Source organism: Bufo gargarizans, chromosome 3 (genome assembly GCF_014858855.1).
Source record: "Bufo gargarizans isolate SCDJY-AF-19 chromosome 3, ASM1485885v1, whole genome shotgun sequence".
Classification (NCBI taxonomy): Eukaryota; Metazoa; Chordata; class Amphibia; order Anura; family Bufonidae; genus Bufo; species Bufo gargarizans.
The window spans coordinates 398,271,795-398,283,175 of record NC_058082.1 but is presented as its reverse complement, the minus strand read 5'-3'; positions in this window follow the sequence as shown (position 1 = coordinate 398,283,175).

The following is an 11,381-nucleotide window of genomic DNA, read 5'->3' as shown; positions in this document are numbered from 1 at the left end:
TTTAAGGACCTTAGGTGGTCACAATGTCGGCAGAGTTCCTGTGCTCTATGTGTGAGGTTGGTGGTAGTTAGACACTAACCTTCTCCATGTAATATCTACTGATTGGACATGCTTAGAGTTGTAGTTCTCTCTTCATAGCACTCTTCGTGTAATGTTTTACAGTCTGTACATGCTGGGAGTTGTTCTCTCCTCTTATTACCCCTTTCCATGTAGCTTAACAGTCTGGACATGCTGAGGGTTGTATTTCTCCTCTTATACCCCTCTCCATATTACGTTTAACAGCCTATACATTCTAGGAGTTAAAGTTCTTTACTCTTATACTCTTGCCCCTATAATGTCCACTATGCCTAATAATAACCTTCTCCATGTAATGACCACTGATCGAACATGCTAGGAGTTGTAGTTCTCTCCTCTTAGCCCACTTCATGTAATATTTTACAGTATGTACATGCTGGGAGTTGTAGTTCTCTTCTCATACCCCTCTCCATGTAATGCTTAACAGCCTGAATATGCTGGGAATTGAAGTTCTCTCCTCTTATACTCCTGTCCCTATAATGTCCACTCTTCCCAATAATAGCAGTCGAGACATCCTGGGAGTTGTAATGGTCTCTTCTTATATCCACACTCTATAATGTCCACTATGCCCAAAAATAACAGCCTTACACGCTTAAAGGGATTCTGTCACCAGTTTTTTGCCTCTCCATTTAAAAATATGGTTATGTTCAGAGAGCTTTAGTGATTCCTAATGTGGTCTTATAACTGAAATCTGTAGGCTCATTTTGTCTAAAAAAAAAACGTTATAACTAACCTGTCATTCATCCAACTAAGGTGCCCAAGGGGATGTGCATGTCTTCCAGATGCCGCCCGCACCCTGCTCCTCCTTTTCTGACATCAGCGCCGCCTCAGAATCTTTTGTTACGCCTCCGGCTCTCCCTCACTCCCCCCTGTGCCGTGCCTGATGCGCCCGTGCAGACTTCTCCATTCGGCTTCATGGAGAGAAGTGCGCATGCGCGGCACTTTGCTCAACCTCCCGATGACCTGAACACAGGCGCCAGCCTGTGCGCACGAGCGAGATGTTAGAGAAGAAGGAGCGGGGAGTGAGGGAGAGCCGGAGGCGTAACAAAGGATTCTGATATTTGTATATATTTGAGTGGGGAAGGCGTTTTATCTTGGTAGATTTAGTATTCTGCAGTTTCTATAAATTCCACATGCTGGTAACTATGCAAAAATCACAGAGAAAAAAAATAAAGATAAAAACCTCCTGCATGATATGATAAATGAATATACGGATGTCCATGGCTACATTTCTGAAAATAAAAATCACAAAAAAACAGATAATAATGCACTAAAGCAATAGATGCAAGTATTATATATGGACTAATCCCTCACTCTGATATGAGACTCTTAGTCAATATATTTTGATCAAAACACATCTGTGCCCGCCTACCCACGCCAAGGTGGTCTCAGTCAGGCACATCCTACTCTAAACCTACCTTTGCCGTCGGGCACCTATGTTCAGCAGAGCAGACCCTGCACATATAGTGTGCTGCTCCTAGTTACCTCTATGTGCTTCCAGCAACCAATGAGAGGAGGAGCACGCACAGCTATATGTACCATCTAATCAAGGCCGTCTGTTTGATAGGAGGGGCAAAAGTTCACAACATCAGAAGGAGGGATATTATTGATAGCTGCAGCCTGAGACAACAATGCACTACTTTTCTATTGTATTTTTCATGGTCTGCAATTGTGATGTCTGACGAAGCAAGAGCAAATAACAGACACATAAGATTGTTACGTTTTGTTGTTTTTTGTGTATGTTTGTATTCTGCATTTAGTTCACCTTTTACCCCCTCTACCCGAGACCCAAAATGAGGGTTCATTCACACGGCCGCATCAGTTTTGCAATTTTCGTGATGTGTGCAGACCCATTTATTTCAGTGGATCCGCAAAAGATGTGGACAGCACAACGTGTGATGTCCGCATCCGTTGTTCCGTTCTGCGGCCCCCGCAAAAAATCTAGAGCTTGTCCTATTCTATAATGAGCCACCCGTTCTGCAAATTGCAGAACACATACGGCATCCGTGTTTTGCTGATCTGCAATTTGCCGTGTTGTGGGAATGCGCCCCTAGTGACATTGAAATCTCTATTTCATTAAACCATCAGGGAAGGTTAAATAAGTAGAAACTATATTTTCAAAAAATTTCTGTTGTCTAAACCTGGGGTGTATTTTAGTTCGAAAAATACAGACAAAATTAGGGTACATTGACACAAAAGTAATAAACGACAATTTTTTAATTTTTTTTTAAAGGGCATCACATGGCCTTTTTCAGAACCACTGCAGTTTTTGGCCTATTTACCCAGCCATTTTTTAACGGCCTGTGAATAACAGGCATCAAATATAGGACATATCCTATTTTGTCTGTTTTCACATGCAGGGACTATTTTTTATGGCCGTTTTTCAGAAAGGCATCTGTAAAAAATCAGCTGTTAAATAATGGAGTGTTTCTGTTGTTTTTAACAGCTGTTTGTTTACTTGGTCGTTTGAATATAGCCTAAACCTGTAGAGGACCCCAGCACTGGTGGACGTAACTTAAGGACCAGCGCCGTACATGATCAGCAGCACGGACCCGGCAGTCACTGACAGCCGGGCTCTTGCTGCATATGCCGCATCGGGGAATTATTAACCCCTTGTATGCCGTGGTCAGCTTTGACTGACATCGGGGCTTGCCTTCTACAGAAGCCTGTGAGATCTCGCCCCTTAAGCTGGGTCTCACAGGCAGGTAGTCAGCATACAAGCTGACTGTCAATGCATTACAATGCAGGATGCATTTCACAGGGGATCAGACCCAGAGTGGGACAAAAAAAAAAAGTAAAAAAAAGTTTTTCATAATAAAGTTTCACGTTTTTTGTTTCAAAAATGCTAATATTGTGTAAAACGTAAATAAATAAAAAAAGTATACATATTAGATATTGCCACGTCCATAATGATCTGCAGTGCAAAAATATCACATGACCTAACCCCTCAGATGAACACCGTAAAAAAAAACGTTGCCAAAAAAGCAATTTCTTTACACCTTACATCACAAAAAGTGTAATACCTGGTGATCAAAAAGTCATACACAGCTCAAAATAGTACCAATCAAACCGTCATCTCATCCTGCAAAAAATGAGACCCTGCCTAAGACAATCATCCAAAAAAAACAAAAACAAAAAAATCTATGACTCTTGTAATATGGAGACACAAATAATTTGAAAAAAAAATCTTTATTATGTAAAACTGAAACAAACAACCAAAAAAAGTATTCATATTTTGTATTTCTGCATCCGTAACAACCTGCTCTCTAAAAATAGCACATGATCTAACCTGTCAGATGAAAATTGTAAAAAAAAAACTAAAAATAAAAAGGGTGCTAAAACAGATATTTTTGTTGCCTTGCGTCACAAAAAGTGTAGAATAGAGCAACCAAAAATCATATGTACTCTAAATTGGTACCAACAAAATTACCACCTTATCCTGTAGTTTCCAAAATGGGGTGACTTTTTTTGGGAGTTTCTACTCTAGGGGTGCATCAGGGGGTCTTCAAATGTTACATGGCAACTTAAAATTATCCCAGTGAAATCTGCGCTTCTTTCCTTCTGCCCCCTGCCAGGTGCTCGTACTGCAGTTTACGATCACAAATGGGGTGTTTCTGGAAACAACAAATTTAGAGTAATAAATATTGAGTTTTGTTTGGCTGTTAATCCTTGCTTTGCTAGCGTAAAAAAAATTGATTAAATGGAAAATCTGCCAAAAAAGTGAAATTCAGAAATTTCATCTACATTTTCCTTTAATTCTTGTGGAACACCTAAAGGGTTAACAACGTTTGTAAAATCAGTTTTGAATACCTTGAGTGGCGCAATTTCTAAAATGGGGCCATTTTTTGGGTGGTTTCTATTATGTAAGCCCCACAAAGTGACTTAAGACCTGAACCGGTCCTTAAAAAGTGGGGTTTTGAAATTTTCTGAAAAATTTAAAGAATTGCTTCTAAACTTCTAAGCCTTCTAACATCCCCCAAAAATAAAATGGCATTCACAAAATAACTGTGGAATGTGCTTATATGAGGAATCTGTTTTAAAAAGAAAGAAGAAATTTGCGAATTCTTTCCATTTTTAAATTTTTTAAATTTTTTTTAAATAAAAATGAAAAATATTGACTGAAATTTTCTACTATCATGAAGTACAATGTGTCACGAGAAAACAGTCTCAGAATGGCTTGGATAAGTAAAAGTGTTCCAAAGTTATTACCACAAAAAGTGACATGTAAAATTTCAAAAAACAGCCTGTTCCTTAAGGTGAAAAATGGCAGGGTCCTGAAGGGGTTAATACGCACCTTGCTATCACAAAAAAGCGTACATCTCCCTGAACCCACACCAACCAATTTTAGACATTTGGCATCTTCATGGGCCTTAGGTGCTCAGGCATTCCTGTCATACAGAATATATGTTTATCCACCTTTTTTTTGTTAGTTCTACTGAGGCCCTGTCTACCTTTGTGCCTTTGCTGATTTATGTACTTAGATGATTATTGTCCATGTATAGAGACTGTGTCTAAATCTAAGATAGGGAGATCCACATAAAGATAAAATATGGCAGCGATGTCATACCTTACACAATGCACACATATTTGATATCGCTATGCATTGGGAGAATTAGAGGATTCATTTTAGGTTAAATATTTATTGAGCAAACTACTTAACAACTTAACTTGAGAAATACAGTATTTTTCCTGTTTCTGCTCACCTTTGCCTCAATAAGACCTAGAAAATATATCATAAAAAAGTCCTTTGTGTGCCAAAAATAGAGAGGAGACATTTTGCGGTTGATTGAGAAACAAAAAAAAAAAGATGGATTCATGAAATGAAATTTTGCTTTGAACACCTGCGGTCACGAAAGGGTTAAGCAGTAACCTGGTCTGGTCTTATTTGAAATCTGACAATCTAAGCTTTAAAACAAGACCAGAATTGCAGCATTATCTCCTCTACATTAGAAGATATAGCCTTTAGAAAACGGGTATGGAGTGATAACAGCTAAAATTGAAAGCAGGTTTTAGCCGCTTATACGACCAACCTAATTCTTAACCTGTTTAATAAAGTAAAGAAAATTGCAAAAAAATAGGAAAAAAAAAAGTAGACATATTAGGTATCACCGCATCCGTATCGACCGGCTCTATAGACCTTACCCCTCAGATGAATACCGTAAATAATAAAAACTGTGCTAAATAAACTATTTTTTGTCACCTTGCATCACAGAAAGTACAACAGTAAGCGATCAAAACGGCGTATGCCCACTAAAATAGTACCAATCTAACCATTACCTCATCCTGCAAAAAATTTGCCCCTACCTAAGATAATCGGCCAAAAAATAAAAAAAATATGGCTCAGAATATGGAGCCCTTAAAACATCTTTTTTTTTTTTTTAAATGATATTATTGTGTAAAAAACCTTGCCTCACAAAAAGTGTAATATAGAGCAACCAAAAATCATATGTACCCTAAACTAGTACCAACAAAACTGCCACCTTAAAACTGCCTAGTTTCTAAAATGGGGTCACTTTTTTGGAGTTTCTACTCTAGGGGTGCATCAGTGGGGCTTCAAATGCGTCCAGCAAAATCTGCCTTCCAAAAACCGTATGGCATTCCTTTCCTTCTGCGCCCTGCAGTGTGCCCGTACAGCAGTTTAAAACCACATATGGGGTGTTTCTGTAAACTACAGAATTAGGGCAACAAATATTGAGTTTTGTTTGGCTGTTAACCCTTGCTTTGTAACTGGAAAAAAAAATATTAAAATGGAAAATCTGCCAAAAAAGTTAAATTTTGAAATTGTAGCTCTATTTTCCATTAATTCTTGTGGAATGCCTAAAGGGTTAACAAAGTTTGTAAAATCTGTTTTGAATACCTTGAGGGGTGTAGTTTCTAGAATGGGGTCATTTTTGGGTGGTTTCTATTATGTAAGCCTCACAAAGTGAGTACACTTCTAAGACTTGTAACATCCCCAAAAAATTAAATATTCCCCAAATTATCCAAACATGAAGTAGACTTATGGGGAATGTAAATTAATAACTATTTTTAGAGGTATTACTATGTATTATAGAAGTAAAGAAATTGAAGCTTAAAAATTTGCAAATTTTTCCAAATTTTGGGTACATTTTGTATTTTTTACAAATAAAAATGAATTTTTTTGACTCCATTTTACCAGTGTAATGAAGTACAATTTGTAACGAAAAAACAATATCAGAATGGCCTTTATAAGTTTATGTGGTGATAAAGTTAACATAAAGCGTTAATGGTCAGATTTGCAAAAAATGGCCTGGTCCTTAAGGTGAAAATGAGCCCGGTCCCTAAGGGGTTAAATGGGTTCTACACTTTGTTTAAAATGATGATCTATCCTCTGGCTAGATCATCAGCTTCTGATCGGCGGGGTCCGACACCCGGGACCCCCGCCGATCAGCTGTTTGAGAAGGCAGCGGCACTCTAGCAGCACCGCGGCCTTCTCACTGTTTACCGTCACGACTAGCATCACTGGCCTGGGCGCAGCTAAGCTCCGTGCCCTTGAATGGAGACTTAGCCCCGCCCAGGTCAGTTGATACAAATCGTGATGTCACTCGGCCAGCGATAAACAGTGAGAAGGCTGCGGTGCTGCTGCAGTGCGGCTGCCTTCTCAAACAGCTGATGGGCAGGGGTCCTGGGTGTTGGACCCCTCGCCGATCAGAAGCTTATGATCTATCCAGAGGATAGATCATAAGTTTAAACAAAGTGCAGAACCCCTTTAACGCTAGATCTTTCTATCTATAGCAGCCAATGATTCAATCCTAGTCTTGTTTTAAAGCTTAGATTATTAGCCATCTCTCTTCCTGCTACACTGCCCAAGATGTAAAGGGTAAACCACTCTCCCCATTCAGCTGGCTGTAATCTCAGCCTGCCTGGAGGAGGAGTATGTTTTAATTATGCAAGTAGTATATCTGTTACATTGGCTGCCTGTGGTGGGTCCTGGCTTTTCTGTCTTGTGTATCTATTAGAGATATTCTTCATTGAACCTTACCTAATTCTGCAGTATGGTAAGGGTTAACCCTCCTTTTGGTTTTGTGTGCAGCTGCTTCTACTGTGTTAGTTAGCTCTGCTTATGTATGCTGTATGTGTAAGTTAGTGCGTGAACAGTAGGTTTACTAGCTTGATAGATCCAGCAAGGGTGTTGTAATCTGCTTGTTGGCCCATGTACTGACTTCTGCCAGACTACTAGATTCTGGCCCTCTGCCTCCTGACATGCCTGAGCCTTGGACAGTTTCCTGGATTTATGCAAACTCAGTCTGCCCCAACCTCAGCCTGTTACAGACTACAAGTTTTGCCTAATCCTTTGCTGCTTTGCTTTTGTGTCTCTGACCCTTGTAGGTCAGCTGTCAACTACAAAGGGACTACTTCAGGAGGTAGTGGCCTATTGGCTTCCCTGTATAGGGGTTAAAGGGTAAATATCAGAAGACTGCCGGGTAACTCCGTTAGGTTAACCCAAAGTTAAACCAGTTGATTGACACAGTGGTCCCACACCCACTGATCATTACAATAACATGATAAAAACTGCATAAATTTGTTAGTATCATACTCTTATACCATACAGTGAATGCAATGAAAATAAATCTCCACCTAAAAAATAAAATGTTATTTAATATACTGTATGTACTCCAGAATGACTTTTAAAAATTACAACTCGGCCCACAAAATTCAAAGTTTCATGAGGGTAACCAGTGCCCACAGTTGCCGTGCTCCTCTGTGTGAGCATGGACCTCGCAACACGTACCAGGGCTGTTCCTCTTCTTCTTGGTGGCCCATTCCTGCTTCTCCTTATCTTGCTGCTGGTAGCAGGCACAGGCACTTGTATTCCATTTGCTGCTCCTGCAGGCCATGGCCTGCGCCTGCTTCCAAGCCCTATTCCTTTTTCCCTAGTACATGCATGTGCTGCTGCTGTTGTTTTCTGAGAGTTTTGCAGATTACGTATTCTTTGGAGACCTCATGAGTATTTGATCGGTGGAGATCCAACACCCCGGACCCCTGCTTATCAGGCCATGTGACATCATATTCATTGGTCACAATGCCTATGCACAGCTCAACCCCTTTAAAGTGAATGGGAATGAGCTGCAATACCAAGCACAGCCTCTATACATTCTTTGGTGCTGTGCTCGGTGAGCAGTGATAAAGCCATGGTGCTACTGCGAGTGTCGCTGCTTTCTCAAACAGCTGATTGGGGGGGGTTGGTGTTGGATCTCCACGAATCAGATGCTGATGACCAGAGAAAAAAGCTCTAGGAGAACTCCTTTATAAGGTGACCACATGTCCTTATTTATTCCAGCTATATCTGGTGCCTGAGCTTTAGGTATTCTAGCTTGCTAACCCTAATTAAGGTGTACCAAACTCTGCGTGATTACCGGCTCCAACCTCCGCTGCTTGCCCAGATCTGCCTGTTTACTGTGGTGACCCTTCACTGTCTCCCCTAACATCAGACTTGTTTAATGGATCCACACAAACTCTTCCTGCCCTAACCTTTGCCTGTTTCCTGACTATGAGTAATACTTTACACCAGTTTCTCTGAACCGCATGGAAAAGCTGCCAACTACACTGGGACTAATTTAAGAGGGGGCTGCCTGGTGGCTCTCTTGCAGTAAATTCCAGATGACTATATAAGGGTTAAAGGGTTAAAACCAGGGGACTGCTCGGATAACTCTTTTAGGTCTAGCCAAAAGTCAAACCGGCTAAAGGCTATGTACACCTTTTGGAGGCAATTTTTGTATATGATTGCATTTTTAAAATTTTGGGCTAAAAATCATATTTTCACTTGGTTTTTATTAAAAATATTGAGCCATTCTGTTACAAAGGGTTAACTGTTTTTCTAACTGTGTGACTGGCACTTTCGCTTTGTACAGTCATCTAATAACCCTTTATCTCTAAACTATTTAGAGATCATAAACACTTATTTAAGCCCCATTCTTATCAGTAAGATAAGGATTGAGCTATAATCAGTGTCTATAAGGTCAGAGAGCAGAGATAACAAGTCTGTCTGCTACCCAGATGATGGAAGAGACAGAAAATCCACAGGCAGCTACTAGAGCATGTCAGCTCTGTACACAAAATGGATTCCATATTGTTAATACTTTGAAAAAAAAAAGATTTTTAGCTCAAAATAAGTACAATGCAATAATAATAATTATTTTTTTACCCCCAGGTATACCCCAGGTATACATAGCCTTTGAAAGGTACAATGGTTCCACATCCGCTGTCTGTTAAAGTATGCTCAGGTCATGGATCCTGCGGGCCTACCCCGAATGGGTCTACCAGAAGTGTTTCAAGAACTGGCGCAATGGCCAGGAGAAATTAATGTCACATGTACAACATATTTGCCCGCCTTAATGCCCTGACAACTACCGAAGTAGCATTAGTAACACTCCACAGAGTCTTTTAGCGTCGGAAGAACCTGGGTGTAATTCTTTTGCTGCCTCCTCCCTACTGCAAACACACTAATTGTTGGTACCCTTCTGTTCATAAAAAAAAAATCCATAATGATCACGGTAATAACTTGAAACTGACAAAAGTATTAATCAGACAATTCTTTTGAATTATGGCTCAACAGAATAATTTATAAAACAAACTAATGAAACTGGCCTGGACAAAAATACTGCTAGAAGAGAGTGAAAATAATTTGATGATAGGGACATGTAAAACTAAGGTGTGTCATGTAATTAGCACAACAGGAGTCTTAAAACTTGTAATCAGTCTGCCTATTTGAGAGGTTAAAAGTAGTCAATGTGCTGTTTGGTATCCTGGTGGGTACCACAATGAACATGGACCAAAGAAAAGCTAATGAGAGAGTTGTCTCAGGAGATTAGAAGGAAAATTATAGACAAACATGTTAAAGGTAAAGGCCTTTAAAGACCATCTCCAAACAGCTTCATATTACTACAGTTGCGCATATTATTCAGAAGTTCAAGGTCTACGGAACTGTAACCAACCTCCCTCAAGGAAAATTGATGACAAATTGAAGAGATGGATAATACGAATGGTACTGAAAGAGACTAGAGGTGAAACCCAAAGTCTAGGTATATCAGTGTTGGATCTCACCATCCATCGCTATCTAAGCCAAAGTGGACTTAATGGAAGGTGTCCATGAAGGAAACCAATACAAGTAAGAGAAAAGGATGGCACTCACCCCTTCTTTGCGCTGAATCAAGACGGGCCAGAGGAAGCACTTCAGTGCGAAACGGCCGTCGCCCATTCACCTGGTTGCATTCTGTTGTCTGTGTCCGTTCACCACTGCCAATAAAGAAGTCTTGATTCAGCGCAACGAAGGGGTGAGTGCCGTCCTTTTCTCTTACTTGTATCGACATTCACTGGAAGTAACTTGCTAGTTACATGTCGGACAGAGCACAGCCAGCCAGCGCTCTCAATTACACAGCAGGGACACTTGATCTTTTCCTCACTGACCTGCCTGTGACACCAGAGATTAAAGGGGTGTGTCCTCAGCACTGCAGTGCCACTCCGCTTCTTTTCCTTTGTAGACAGACCATGAAGGAAACCACTGTTGAAATAAAATAAAAAAAGCAAGACTGGAATTTGCCAAAATGCATATTGACAAGTCACAAAGCTTGTAGGAGAATGTCCTTTGGACAGATGAGACAAAACTGGAGCTTTTTGGTGAGTCACATCAGCTCAATGTACGCAGATGCATAAATCAAGCATACAAAAAAAAGAACATTGTACCTACTGTGAAACACGGAGAAGGTTTGGTTATGTTTTGGGTCTGTCCAGTGTAAGAAACCTTTGTCTCAGTTGCAGGTCATGGGTCCACCAACACGATAATGACCCAAAACACAAAGGTAAAAACATCCAAGAATGGCTAAGAGCAAAGAATTAGACTATTCTGAAGTGGCCTTCTACGAGTCCTGATCTAAATGAAATGAACGTCACATCTTATGGATGGCACTGACTATAAGGCCTCATGCACAAGACCATATATGTTTTGCGGTCCACAAACCGTGGTTTCGCAAAATATGGATACTCTCCGTATGCTGTCTGCATCCATATGTCTGTTACACATATTATAGAACATTTCCTATTCTGGCCCTGAAAATACAGTCTACAGACCTATAACAGTCAATGGGTCCACAGGTGGTGGTGATGATCTCTCTCTGACATTGGAGCTCTGGAATCTGAGCCTTGTGCCAGGCTGGAGGCCTGAATCTGGGAGGACTGCTTTGTCCTGTGCTGTGCTGAACGGGTGTGGATTAACACCCAGGATAAAAGGTAACTGTTTTTGCTGTATGAACTGTCTAGGTGTGAACGAACACCAAAACTGCAAATGAACT